The following is an 11260-nucleotide window of genomic DNA, read 5'->3' on the forward strand; positions in this document are numbered from 1 at the left end:
GAGCAATGCAGAAGGGAGCAATGTGAGTTGCATAGCTTACAGGGAGGAAAAGTCCCTGATTCCCTTCATTAGCTGCAGCTGGGAACAGTGTAAAAAGAGGAAGCTGCACACAGTAAGTTGTTGGGAGAAAACGTGAATTTAATCTTGTATCGTTGTGGCTTATTTGTGTTCCTGGCATCTTCCCAACTGTGTGAGTTTTGCCATGCTTTCAAGTCTGAAATTCCTTCTCCTGCCCTGTCAAGTTAATTACTTCAGCTTGATTTGTTTGGATTTTTAGTTAGTTTGTATGTACTTTGTTTCCAGACTGAATTTCCTCCACTTAAAGATTGTTCCTGGGAAAGTTATTCTCCAGCAGAAGGTAACCAGGACATTAGGGGCAAAGTTGGAGATAATATAGGGACTCTTATTGCTTATTTGATTGTGTTGCCTTTGTGCCACCCCCCAGGTCATCACTGTTGTATAGAACTGTTGTTTATTTGAATGATAATTATGAGAAATATACAACAATAATTGCAACTTTTATCTCCATTACAAGAGAACCGCCTCTGTTCCAGATCTTACTGTTCAAGACTTATGGATGCTCATATTCTTCTTTCCAGATTATTACCCTCTAAGTTATACTTCGCTGCTTGGTACTTAAAAAAAAACAAAGAGCCAAAAGGTGATCAGAAAGAAAAGAGAATGGGGCTGCTGGAGCCACCACCACAAGGTGAGGTATGTGAGTAGCCTCGCTGTGGGGGCCCTGAAGTAAGTCGTGCTGGGCACGTGGGACAGCTCCACTCCCCTGCCTCATGGCGAGCAAGCAGAAGGGTGCCTCCCATACATGGAAGAAAAATAAGACACTTCCTGAAAATAAGCCCTAGTACTTATTTTGTCCCCTCCGCAAAATAGGACCCCATCTTATTTTGGGGGAAACACGGTACCATCCTACCGGTAACAGCCTATCCGTGCAAAATGTAAATATATTAAATTGCATACCACCTTCCATGAATTTATATATTACAGTTGTTTTTGTTTTATGTTTCCCAAATATAAAAAAGTGAATGGCTCTCAATAGTATTTTCTTTCCACTTTATCCCACAATTAGTTTTCAGTTTTCTGTGTTCCAGACATCTAATTGATAGACTAAAGAATGGAAATAAACTTCAGTGGCAACCTCCTTAAAATAGATATCATAATCTAACCTGGAAATATCCTGGTCATAAAGAAAGGCAACCAGAAAATCTTAAGGAACAGAGGGATTTATGGGTGTTATCAGCTAAAAATCTACTTGACTAATATAATATTTTTTTTCTGAATGGCAAAAACGAACCAATAAGGATCCCCAGTCATGGAAACTTGCCATTTAAGGAAAAGGCCATTGCTTCCAATTACCATCAAGATACAGAGAAAGAAACAACCAATCCAATTGTTCCTCTGTCTTCATGTAATTAATATTTACATTTGTAATTAAAGGTACATCCTGTGATGATGGTTTAAAAGACAGAATGGAACATACCTTCTAGCTACTTTTGGTGACTGGACTAGAGAAGACGTAAGCAGTTGCTTTGAACTTGCCATAACTATGAAGCCTTGGTGTGTCCTCCTTTTCCTCACCTTTGTGGTTCTTTCTGATCAGGGTAAGTCAATTCTGGAGAAATCTTTATACTAAAGCTCAGGATGAAGCATCAGGCAGTTCAGAAAGAAACATTTACTCATCTATACAGACCTACCAAATGGAACAAGCAGTCAGGAATGTTATTTTGCATACTTGATTCAGTATTCTAGGATTGCTTTAATAAATTGCTTTGATCTAGTACCTTCTTGGAAATTTTCTGTAAACTTTTGAAGATTGGGAAGCAAAACCCAAATCATTTAAACCAGAAAGTATATAAATAGGCAAACTCCTTAAATGTTAGCTAAATAATCTAAGGAGAAAAATTGAAGATTTTTTTTTTCTAGACAAAACTTTAATCAGAATCTTAGATGATTTAGATGAAATTTAAGGAGTTTGGCTATTTATTTACTTATCTTATTTATTTATCTTCCTTTTTCCCCTAAGGGACTTTTTAAAGTAAGTGTTCTTCCTGAAACAATACATTTTGGTATATAAGGGTAGACCTCGACTTACAACAGTTCATTTAGTGACCATTCAAAGTTACAATAGCACTGAAAACAGTGACTTAGAAACATTTTTCACACTTATGACTGTTGTACAATCCTCATGATTTCATGACCACAATTCAGCTGCTCAGCAACTGACTCCCATTTATGACGGTTGCAGTGTCCTGGAGTCACACAATCATCTTTTGCAACCTTCTGGCCAGCAAAGACAATGGGGAAGCCAGGTTCACTTAACCTAATCGCTGCAGTGAATCACCTAACAACTGTGGCAAGAAAGAACTTAAAATTCATTTAACAATGGTCTCACTTAGCAACAGAAATTTTGAGCTCACTTGTGGTTGTAACTTGAGGACTACCTGTACACTTTTCCTAGGAATACAGATCTCCAACTTCTGAAAAGGGCTGTTTTGGTGTATGATCAGTTTCTTTTTCTCTTCCATCTCCAGGACCACGGCCAGTACTGCATACCTCAGAATGCATTCACTTTAAAGGGATTTGCGTAGAGGTGTGTAAACGTCCCGAGAATTCCATAGGATACTATGATGATCAGAAGCATTGCTGTGTAAAGTAAGATGCTGGAACTGAAATATTCATAAGATTTATTTCATTTTGTCTCGTAATTGGGATCAGGGAAATCATTCCAATTTGTGCCCATGCCAGTTCTCCTTATAAGCCTATACCTCTTCAGTACCAAATTCATCATGCAAGAGGCTAAAATAAGCTCCGCTTTCTTGGAGCAGCCTCTGCAAAGTCCTTGTAATAGAAGCATCTATTGGACTACTTTAAGCAAGCCTTTGTGTGTCCACCAGATGAGCATTGCCTTCCATGCAAATTTAAATCCAGTCACTTCAGACATAAAACTTGCAAAGCCTCTTTAGTTTAGATAACTTCACTGAATGAGTAGATGCCTCCTTTGCTGGGATGTCACAAGTGTGGTTTTTGGCAAGGCTTAATTAGGGAGACTTTAATGCCTCTTTTCTCATGGCAATTTTCTCGTGGCAATCCAATTTCTAAAATATTAAATACAGAGATTCCTACTAATGCCACTAGTACATAGAGGAAAATATTCTATTTCTTTGCAACTTTCACACACACACACACACACACACACACACACACATACACACATTTTAAAGCTAAAAATTTCAGCCCAAAGTCCACCACGAAGAATAACTAAATCAGATTTGCTTTCTCTCAGAGGAAAGCAAATTAAATGGTTTCCTTAAAAATGCAGAGCATTGCAGCACTTAGATAAAATTTTATTAGGACCAAACAAAAAAAATATATCTAAATTTTACAAATATTTACTGGAAGTAGAATTAGAACAAGAGATAGTCAAAGGAAATATGATAGCTTGGAGCAGGAACGTGGGACGGAGTACTACACTAACAGAATGGGAAAGGATTTGGAACAGAAATAACAAGATCACAAAATCAGCAGCCTACATAGAAAATTCATACAAAATGTTTTACAGATGGCACCTGCCCCCTTCGAGATTGGCAAAAATGCACCCCAACACGAGTCCAAAATGCTGGAAATGCAAAAGCATAGACGGTACCTACTTCCACATGTGGTGGTCATGCAAGGAAACTCAGAAATACTGGCAAAAAAATTAGGAAATGGCTGGAGGAGATAACTAAGGAACAAATTGAATACAAACCAGAGTCCTTCCTTTTAGGGATTTTTGATAAACAATTATCCAAAAAACCCAAAGTATATAATAATCCATATTCTAACTGCGGCCAGACTAGCGTTCGCTCAGTGCTGGAAATTACCTTCCACACCCACTGAACAGTTGATTATCCAGAAAATTTTAGAGTGCGCCGAAATGGACAAATTAACTCTAACATTAAAAAATAAAGAACCCTCAACCTATTACACCAACTGGAATCCTTGGTATAACTGGCTAAACCAAAGATAGACCACTGCGAAGAGAATTTTAGACGAGGGCATCCCAAGTATAGATACTGATAAGCTGTGCTTACGATGCACTTGAAGAAGAAAAGATCTTACAGACCGACAAAAAAGATAATGTTTTATTTTAAATGTTTACCCTTCTTTATTTCCCTTCCCTTTTTCCATGTTTTCTTCTTTTCCCCCGCATTTCTTTCTGTCCTTTCACTCTTGGCCGCTGTCAAGGCCTTGTTTTTCTTTCTTTTTCCTTGTATATATGCTGTAAATGTGTTGTTGTTTTAATTGTAAAATGAATAAAGTTTGTTTTTTTAAAAAAAATGCAGAGCATTTGGAGACTTCAATCATCTTTCTCCATGCTTTTACTGAATGAAACTTCATTTGCAGAATTGGAAAGGGGTATGTGGAAAGGGCATTCACACTACACACCCAGCCTTCCAGACCTCACTGGGATTTCCACTATCACGTTTTTCTATCTGATTTTCTGTAAATGGTGGGGGGCAGCATCCCTAAGAGAAAGGCTTCCAACTGTGGGGTGAGTGATCACTTGCAGCCCCCCCATTTTTCAATGGAGAGAAGTTCCCCTCTCCTGGAAGAGGCCAAATGAGAAATCCCACTTCCTCAGCTATCAGTTTTTAATTGGGTGGGTCTAGTTTCTCCTCCTTTTATCATGAATTTCAGAATAAAGGGATTTTCAGAATGACTGGTGCTTGCGTGCACATCAAACAATGGAATTAAAAAATGGATTAAAAGATAATAAAGGTACCAAAATAGAACTGTGAAATGGTACTTTAACCATAGTCAGTTACCTGAGCTTGAGATCTGCATGTCAAAGGTAGCCAGAGGTTATCTCTAAAGGAACGAATAAACAGAGTGGATTGGAATGTGGATCAAACTAACCATAACTTGAGTAAGGTGACTGAAATGAAACAAAGAATTCCTTGCATGATTAAATCGATGTTTGCTGCCAATCTAAACATACTGTCCAATATTGCCACAATTTTCAGACTCAGGACTGAATTTCCATGCATTCCCCATCCACAAGTCCTTTGCTTTCTGACTCTAAAGATGTGTCTCATTGAGAACCAAACATACACAAACACAGAGAGAGGCATATAGAATATACCAATTTCTCACCCCATAAATCCCAGTTTCTGCCTCTGGAAGGAAGCATTGTGACAATGGTTAGAGTACACTTGAAAGACTGAAGAATAGAAAGGAAGTCTGGAATATTTTCAGATATTACTGTCATGATATAGGAGGAATCAGGAATTCCTTCTCTATTAGAGAAGACGGAAGCATTTGGAGGAAGAAAAAAATTGATGAGGATATGGACTTCCTTTCCATTAACACTGGAGATAAAATGGTCTGTGGAGACCTATGGATTTATTGCCTCTTTACTGCCCATATAAAACTATGGGTGGAATGCAGTGACAATGTGCCATAATATTTAGCAGATGAACCTGTGGTTGAAGAATAGGGAATAAGATGGCTTCATAAATCAACCCTGATTCCTAAAAGTTATTCATATCCCCCTCTCCTCACAAGTAGAAAGTACACAGGTTGCACTGTATGATATTTTACGAGTTACTATCTACAGAAAGATAAAAATAATAATGGAATGATTGCATCATATCAATATATTTCAAATCATTTCCAATTATTTAGCGAAAGCTGAAGGAAAGACTTCTCATCATGACATGGACAACCACCATCTTCTATGTGACTGCTTGATGGAATCTGGATTATAGAAGCTTTAAAAACATGAACAAATCTTATTAAAATAATCTGGCTTTACAAATGATTGTATTTGCTCTTCTGTGTCTGAAACTCATTGGAATGTTCTTGGAATAGTGAACAAAATCTAATAATAGTTGTCCAAAGTGTAAAGCCCCCCAAAGATCCTAATGAATGATAATCATTTATACAACGACTCATAATTGAGGTCAAAATCATACTGGTCAGATCAGGAATGGCCCCTGATCCTTGTATATTATACCACAAGGTTTTTTGAATCTAGAAATCCCAAATCTGCTACCTTAAAAAATGTATAACACATCTGGGATTCATTACAGCTCCGGAACTGAAATTTCCATGACATTTTTCTCAGGGGAAAATGGTTTGTTTTGACTTAAAAGATAATCTTGATAGGATGGGATTTTGAAGGGTGGAAGAACCAGAAGGAATTAGAGATTACCTTTAAAGGTGAACCCTTTAAATGGACTATGTTCAAAATATGATATGAAAGAAGAGCCAGTTTTTCCAGACAAGACTGAGACTAATTTGAAAGTGGAATTGAAAATTATGAAGCAGAAGAATGAGATAGAAGAAGATTCTATAATCGACATACAAAAGAAGCCAGCCAATGTTTTTTCAAATAATTTATTTATTATTTATTGAATTTATATTGCTGCCTATTCACCCATGGCTACTCGAATATAAAATCACATTTAAAACAATAAAAACTAACAAAAACAATCAAATAAATTAATAAAGTACAACATAACAAAATCACCCCCAACTCCCAACTCCCGCCCCGACGACAACAGATCACACAAGCCATTTAATGGGCTCCATCCTGCTCCGGGTTCCCCAGGCCCACTGCCAGAACCAGGTCTTCAATGCCTGCTGGAAGATTATCAGAATGGAGGCCATTCCAATCTCTAGGAGAATGGTGTTCCAGAGAGAGGGAGCCACCACTGAGAAGGCCCTTCTTTTGGGTCCCACCAGGTGTATCTCCCTTGGATGGGACCTGCAACATTCCTAGCCCCCCGGTCTGATGGGTCGTGTAGATGTGACTGGCAAGAGATGGTCCCTCAGGTAACTTGGTCCCAAGCCATCAAGGGCTTTAAAGGTAACAACCAGCACCTTGAATTGTACCCAGAAGCAAATTGGCAATCAATGCAGCTACCACAGGAGATGTGATAAATGTGCACACCAGGTCCTGCAGAAAACCATATGGGCCACTGCATTTAGCACCAATTGGAGCTTCCAGATGCTCTTCAAGGGTAGCCCCATGTAGAGTGCATTGCAATAGTTAAGACAGGAAGTGCCTAGGGCATGTGTGACTGTGAGTAGGGACTGTTGGTCCAGGAAAAGGTGTAACTGGTGCACAACAGTGCATCACCTGTAAAGTCATGGAATCAATTATTAACCAATCCATCATCCTCCACTTAGAGTCAAACAACCTACTCTCCAATAAACAATTTGGTTTCAGAAAAAAACTATCCTGTAATCTGCAACTCTTACACTGCAAAAAACATATGGACGACACAACTCGACCAGGGCAAAGCAATTGACGCAATCTACATAGACTTCTGTAAAGCCTTTGATTCAGTGGTACACGACAAACTACTCCTAAAAATAAAATCCTATGGTATCTCTGGACAACTGAATAACTGGATAGAAGCATTCCTGTCAAACAGACAACAAATGGTCAAAATCGGGAGCGTTCTATCAAATCCAGTACCTGTCAATAGTGGTGTCCCCCAGGGCAGTGTTCTAGGACCAACTCTCTTCATACTCTACATAAACGACCTCTGTGATCATATTAAGAGCAATTGCGTTCTCTTCGCTGATGATGTAAAGCTGTTCAATACCACAGACAATACTGCTACCTTACAAAAAGATCTTGACTATGTATCTGAATGGTCAAACAAATGGCAACTTCAAATCTCAACAAATAAATGCTCTGTCTTACATATTGGCAAAAAAATCAGAAAATAAAATACAAGCTGAATAGTCAAGATCTTGTTGATGACCCAAGCTCTGTAAAGGACCTTGGAATACTCACCTCTAATGATCTAAGTGCTAGAGCCCACTGCAACTACATAGCCAAAAAGGCATTAAGAGTTGTTAACCTAATCTTTCGTAGCTTTTTCTCTGGTAATATCACACTACTAACCAGAGCATACAAAACATTTGCTAGACCAATACTCGAATACAGTTCATCAGTCTGGAACCCTCATTACGTATCTGATATTAGCACAATTGAGAAAGTCCAGAAATATTTCACAAGAAGAGTTCTCCACTCTTCTACTCGTTGTAGAATACCTTATGCCACCAGACTTGAAATTCTAAAACTAGAAAATCTTGAATTACGCCGTCTTCGGTCGGACTTAAGCATGGTATATAAAATCATACATTGCAATGTCCTACCTGTCAATGAATACTTCAGCTTCAACCATAACAACACAAGAGCACACAATAGATACAAACTCAAAGTAAACCGCACCAAACTTGATTGCAGGAAATACGACTTCAGCAATAGAGTGGTCAATGTCTGGAATACTCTACCCGACTCTATAGTCTCTTCCCCAAACCCCAAAAACTTTAACCTTAGACTGTCTACTATTGACCTCACCCCTTTCCTAAGAGGTCTGTAGGGGCGTGCATAAGCGCACCATCGTGCCTACCGTCCCTGTCCTATTGTTTCTCTTATTCTTTTATTTTTCTTATATGTACCCATTTCATGTATTCACAACTATGTATACACTTATACTTATTATCTTGTAAACAATTGGCAAATCAAATAAAATAAATAAAAATAAACCCGCAGTTACGCAAAGGCCCTCCTGGCCATGACTGCCACCTGCTCTTGGAGCAGGTGTCGTGAGTCCAGGAAAGCCCTTAGATTATGCACAGGGTCTGTTTGGGGTAGTGCCATCCCATCCAAGACCAAAGGTGGCAATTCTCCCTGAGCCAACAAACCCCAAACCCAAAGCCAATTGGTCTTGCAAGGGTTTAGTTTCAACTCATTGCTCCCATCCAGCCCCAAGCAGCCTCCAGGCGCTGTGAGAGGGAGGACATAGCAACACTTAACTCACCACAGGCGAAGACATACAGCTGAGTATCATTGGTGATACCTGAGGCCATGGTAATGGATGATCTCACCCAGCGGCTTCATATAAACGTTGAACAGGAGCGGAGAGAGAGTACTGAGCCCTGTGGAACTCCAAAAAAGCAGTGGGTGAGGGTTGGATCTCTCCCCTCCTATCAACACTGACTGAGAGTGGACACAGAGGAAAGAAGTGAACCAGGACAGCACAAGGCCTCCCACTCCCATGCCCCAAAGCTGTCCCAGGAGAATCCCATGGTTGATGGTATTGAAGGTCGCTGAGTGGTCAAGTAGAGCAAGGATAGATGCACTACCCCTATCCCGCTCCTGCCAGAGATCATCCAAAAGTATGACCAATGTCATTTCCATCCCAAATCCAGGCCTGAATCCTGACTGGTAGGGGTTGGGATAATCTGTTTCATCCAGAAACCTCTGGAGCTGCCATGCAACCACCTTCTCAACCACCTTCCCCAAACATTTATCCAATGTACTGTAATACATTTTTGTCATCCTAATTCTGAAATTCATTTGCATAGGGTTTTGTTTTGTTTTTACATTTTTCCAGTGTGTAAAGATCTTAAGAGCACTTGCTCATTATATAGTAAAAATACTAACGTGTATCTATGAAGGTTTTTCAATGAAGCATGTTATTCCATTGGAAATTCTCTGGGAACATTAAAATACAAATTATTGGATCAGGCCAGGGGGCAATGCTTGAATTCTTAATGGTTGTGCAATGAATCCTCAACACATTTCAGTCAATCAGATCTTCATCTTTAAAAGCCCTTGGGATGCTCTTGAAGTTGAGGTCCTGACTCTTTCCAGATCTGCTGAATGAATCAGGAGAAAACAGGGCAATGCCTTCTTGCCATCTGCAATTGGAAAAAATAATAATTAAGTTATGACCACAATTTTTTTGCTGTTCATTACAATGGAACGGAATGCCGAATTGTTAGACATTATTGTAATGCTTTAACAGTTATCCTCCTTTAACATCTTCACTCACTTTTTAGTTGAACACAAGGAAGACCTTGTCTTACTGGGGGATGACCCTTTGTGAAGGGGAGCTGAGAAAAATAGTGACAATGCATCTTTACCATGGATTCCCCTTCAAGTTCATTCCTCTTTTCATTTGACTCTGTGACTGATGATTCCTATGGCCATTTTGTGTTGGTGGGCCCTGATCTTTGAATCAGCAAAGTTGGAAGGCCTTGGCAATGTTGGAAGGCCAAAGGCAACTTAGCCCAATTCCTTCTTTAGCTGGAGATACCGTGTACGTGATTGTCTACAAATATTGCAATGCCTCATTTAGAAAATCATAGAAAGTACCATGTGATTGTAACACTTTCTTTCCTTCACAGGGCAACATCTTTCCTTTCAGACCTTATTTTTCTGAGAAGACAATGATCCCATGCAGAATGTTCCCATTGTTTTCGGACTAGTGCACACCATATACTTTTACTTGATTCAAAAACCATTATTTGTGGAGAAGTCTACCTCATAATTGTTCAGTGAGTCATAACTTATACTAGAGAATGGGATGAAAGGCTGCTCTAATCCTGAAGACAATTTCACATGGGGCCAAATTAATGTTTTGAGATATATGAGCTGTGGAATAGTTACTATTCTCTTAACTACTCATATCCAAAAGTCTCTGTGCCTATATGCTCCATTTAGCTTTTATGCTGAACCAGTTTTTAGTATTACACAAGCAAATCACTGAGGAGAAGATAAACATTATGGATGCTAGCTGCAATTTATCGGCCTCTGGAGCGGGGTGAAAACAGCCTCCCCCATGCTCTGGAGACCCTCTGGAAGCTGGAAACAGGCCCGTTTTGTGAATTCTGGTACTTCTGAGAGGGCCATTTTTCTCCTTCCCAAGGGTCCGGAGGCTTCCCTTGGTCCTCTGGGCGGGCAAAAATGGCCTGCCCCAGGCTCTGGAGGCCCTCCAAAAGCCCAAAACTGGCCCGTTTCTGGACTTCTGGAAGGCCTGCTTTCCCCCTTCCCAGAGCCTTCATTCGGACTTCATTTGTGGAGAAGTCTACCTCATAATTGTTCAGTGGGTCATACCTTATACTAGAGAATGGGATGAAAGGCTGCTCTAATCCTGAAGACAATTTCACATGGGGCCAAATTAATGTTTTGAGATATATGAGCTGTGGAATGGGTGGATGCTGTGGAACATTATGGATGCTGGCTGCAATTTATCAGCAATAGCAGATACGTTCTAGGATATGTTTTCTGAGATGGGTTCCAAACCACAACCTTCCCACACTACTCCTTAAAAAAAAAAATACGGAAATACTTATTTATTTTTTTATTTTATTCATTTTGTCAAGCGATTATAAGATAGCACGTTTAAGTATAACATAGTTATGGATACATGAAATGGATACATATAAGAAAAAT

At 39.4% G+C, this 11260-nt stretch overlaps 1 long non-coding RNA gene across 1 annotated transcript; it reads left to right on the plus strand.

Moving 5' to 3' along the window:
* The first annotated feature begins 1503 nt into the window (after positions 1 to 1503).
* Positions 1504 to 5815, plus strand: LOC148132718 (uncharacterized). The gene is made up of 3 exons (XR_015746866.1): positions 1504 to 1619; positions 2550 to 2670; positions 5683 to 5815. It is a non-coding gene; the product is annotated as an uncharacterized LOC148132718 (long non-coding RNA).
* The last annotated feature ends 5445 nt before the right edge of the window (positions 5816 to 11260 follow it).

The sequence above is a fragment of the Notechis scutatus genome, chromosome 1 (genome assembly GCF_049901735.1).
Source record: "Notechis scutatus isolate UNSWTSFEM ecotype Mainland chromosome 1, rNotScu1.2, whole genome shotgun sequence".
In the NCBI taxonomy this organism is placed as follows: Eukaryota; Metazoa; Chordata; class Lepidosauria; order Squamata; family Elapidae; genus Notechis; species Notechis scutatus.